This window comes from Etheostoma cragini, chromosome 19 (genome assembly GCF_013103735.1).
Source record: "Etheostoma cragini isolate CJK2018 chromosome 19, CSU_Ecrag_1.0, whole genome shotgun sequence".
NCBI classification, from domain to species: Eukaryota; Metazoa; Chordata; class Actinopteri; order Perciformes; family Percidae; genus Etheostoma; species Etheostoma cragini.
Window position 1 is genome coordinate 1,688,822 of NC_048425.1, and position 3,570 is coordinate 1,692,391.

At 42.7% G+C, this 3,570-nt stretch overlaps 1 protein-coding gene and 1 long non-coding RNA gene across 4 annotated transcripts in view; one reads left to right on the top strand and one right to left on the bottom strand.

The window, feature by feature from the left end:
- The window catches only part of LOC117962052, a 68,168-nt gene that overhangs the window by 54,429 nt on the left and 10,169 nt on the right, over positions 1–3,570 (bottom strand). The window contains exon 1 of one of the 3 annotated variants that reach the window (XR_004660553.1): positions 2,235–2,256. The exons of the other annotated variants lie outside the window; for them this stretch is intronic. The gene's annotated coding sequence lies outside the window, so the exon portion shown is untranslated. Of the gene's footprint in view, positions 1–2,234; positions 2,257–3,570 lie in introns of those variants that run through there. 3 annotated transcript variants of the gene reach the window in all.
- Positions 1–3,570, top strand: part of LOC117962065 — a 19,807-nt gene that overhangs the window by 14,218 nt on the left and 2,019 nt on the right. The window contains exon 2 of the long non-coding RNA XR_004660562.1: positions 142–153. This is a non-coding gene — a long non-coding RNA (uncharacterized LOC117962065). The remainder of the gene's footprint in view (positions 1–141; positions 154–3,570) is intronic.

Sequence of the window (3,570 nt, forward strand, 5' to 3'; positions counted from 1 at the left end):
GCAGGATGCTGCAGACCATCTTCTCCCTGTGAGAGGAGACAGAGGTGAAGAGACACCAACACATGAGCGCAGAGTTCAGTTGATGTATTTCTGTCACAAGATGGCGCCAGTTAGTAGAGTTTTCAACTGAGGAAGAACGAGGAAGTAGAGTCAGTTTACTATTCTTATCTGAGATGACCGGTGAGATAAAGCTGAGGCGGGAGACTAAAAGCGTTTAAGTGTTTAACGGTCTTCAACAGCCTCCTTGTTATCGTTCAAAACTCAGACTGTGTGCTCCTTCTCCAGTGATTGTTGTTTTAATTAGACCTTTGATAATCTGTAACCCTGCAGCCACATCATGTATAGGCTGTGTGATTATCATGAGGTTAATCATCATAATGTTAATATATAATATAGCCTATATATATTACAGTTTGATGATCTCAAACAGTAATACTGTATATATAAGCTACATATTAAAATTTGCATCCACTTTCTATAGAGGAAGACAAAGGGAAGGTGCTCAAGCCCCTCTTGATGTCTATGTGTGCACGTAACTGACTACAGCAGCATATAGGTCTAAACATATAATATATATAGACCTCCCCCCACAATTTTTGAATTTCTGGAGAATTTCTATGCCCCTTTTCGATTTTCTGAAGCAGTTTGTGCTGAAAATACTTCATGCAAAAGGTGAAAAGATTACAATAAAAATGTAAAACATAATGGAATATTTAGCAGTAAGGCTCTCAGACATTCTGTATTTCTTTTTAAATATTTCTTCTCCTGTAGAACTTTTTAACTCTGAGTCAGCACACATGTAGTCTAGGCAGGACCCTCTTCCCTCTTCTCTGCGTCCTCCTTCCATGTGCATATGACAATAATTCATCTCAATGACACACTCATTCATTAATACCCCCTGGACCTGACACATTCATTCATTAATACCCCCTGGACCTGACACAGTAGGCTCGTTCGAGATGAACTGCGCCTCGCCTGTAAAGTGGACGAGAGCAGGCGGGAGCAGCGGGGGCGGGGACAGAAAGCTGCGGGAAAGTCGGACAGTTTCCAGCCGATTCCAGCCGCCTTCAGACTGGACAGGAAGTGACATAAACACTGTGGTGCGATCCCGATTTAATAAAATATAATCAGACCCACATATCAGCTTGAACACTGTCTCCAGTTGTTTTAATTATAACAGAGTAGCTGGCCAAAGTGCTCTACATGTGATCTGTTGCTGATTTTACTGAACAACACACTGTAGATGATCAGTGATCTGAACAGATTTAGTCTCTCTGACTTCTAAACGTCACTATCAGCCACACAACATTTGTTCTGTACAGAATAAGTCTTCAAATCAGACAAATAGCAATTAAAATCCCTCCGATTAAAAAACTACAAAAGTTTATATAAAACGTCATCGTGGTTTAAACCAATCAGGTGTTAGATCAGCTGAGAAGCCGGCGTTTCCCAGCATGCTCTGGGTCCGCCTGGCTCTTGCAGTCGGTGAAAAGCAACTGCGCCGCCTGGGTCTCAGAACTGCGGCCGCCTTGCTCTCGTGAGATTCCCGTTGCCCACGTGTGCATGACGTCAGAGCAAGTCGGGATCAAGTCGGACAGAAATCTAACCGGCATGCAACGGGCGCCGATCGCCGGTGATCGATTCTGCGCAGACCTGGCTCATCTCGAACGAGCCTATTCATTCATTAATACCCCCTGGACCTGACACACTCATTCATTAATACCCCCTGGACCTGACACATTCATTCATTAATACCCCCTGGACCTGACACATTCATTCATTAATACCCCCTGGACCTGACACATTCATTCATTAATACCCCCTGGACCTGACACATTCATTCATTAATACCCCCTGGACCTGACACATTCATTCATTAATACCCCCTGGACCTGACACATTCATTCATTAATACCCCCTGGACCTGACACATTCATTCATTAATACCCCCTGGACTAACAGCTCAGACAATGGAGAGGAAAGGATTTTGTAGAAATCTGACCACAAAAAAATGCGAGGGAATTTTAAACAATTTCCAAAGCATGCTGGTGCAAATAATGAGGTCTGCCATGGTCTTTGGGTTAATCCACTCATCATAAAGGCTTTTAAAAACACATAACAAAGACTGACTGTTAAAAAAGTAAAAACGAGCAGACACGCGCGCGCAAACACACACACACACACACACACATGTATAAACTGGCTACAACAGCCTTCATTAACATAATACTTACACATGAAGGAGTCCTGAGGCGGGGGGGGGGGGGGGCAGTCACAGCCGAGACAATCCAAAAACCACAAACTACTAGAAAACCTGAAGACGTGAAAGGAATAAAGCAGAGAATGACAGACCCGGAGAGAAGACACAGCACAGAGAGAGACGGAGGAAAGACACGAGGTAGGCTACACACCTGTGGGCGCTCAGAGAATCAAAAATGCGCGGGAGCAAAACACAGGAGCTAGGAACTTCAGATGACATGACGTATGGACCAGATCTCGCTAGCGTGGGGGCCACGTGGTTCATGGCAGCCTGTATAGTTACAACCACGCCGTGCTGTCCTGTTCGTCTATGGGACTGATATCGCCACATGGTGTCGCTGTAGACTAACTTATTATTTATAAAGTTCATTTAGTCTCAGTTCTACATTTACTGAGTTGGTATGAATGTGTTTTATGAGCTGGTCCAACACTACTGAGTTGATTTAACTGATATCAGCCTACCTGATACCTGATATATACTTTTACTGAAGTAAGAATGCAAGACTTGGACTTGTAGTGGAGTGTTTCCACAGTGTGGTATTGGTGCTTTTTAAGGCCCAACACAACATGGACCAACCAGGACCAGGTCCAGCTCTGACAGGGGGACTGGGGAATGAGACACAGGTGATCCGAATGAGGACAGTCTGGTGGACATGTGGACAATCTTATTCTTTTGCTAATCACTTCTGACTCTCTTGTACGTTCTTTTCTTTCACACATTAAAAATGTAACTATGTTTTCTATATAGTATAATGTGAATCATTTACTGTGTGACTGTTTCCTTACGATGTGTGAACATTTAGAACAGATACCAACTATGCATCTCTCTCTCTCTCTCTCTCTCACACACTCTCTCTCTCTCTCTCTCTCTCTCTCTCTGTCTCTCTCTCTCTCACACACTCTCTCTCTCTCTCTCTCTCTCTCTCTCTCTGTCTCTCTCTCTCTCACACTCTCTCTCTCTCTCTCTCTCTCTCTCACACACTCTCTCTCTCTCTCTCTCTCTCATGTTTTTATTACCAACTCCTGTGTGCTCTCCCTTCCTTTGTTCACCTTTTGCCAAATTCTGACACCCAGTATGTATCCTGTATTTAAAGATGTAAAAGAGGGTTAAAGAATGAACTCTTTCATCATTTTAACATTTTGTTATAAATAACACAATTTAACCAACATTAATAAAAAGTAAAATAAGCCCATACATAATAACCTTTGCATTTAATTATGTCTGATAAATGTTTCTGAGTTCTCCTGTATGTCACTATGAATCACATTATAATTATATTCAGCTCATCGTCACACATTTGCCTCAAGAGA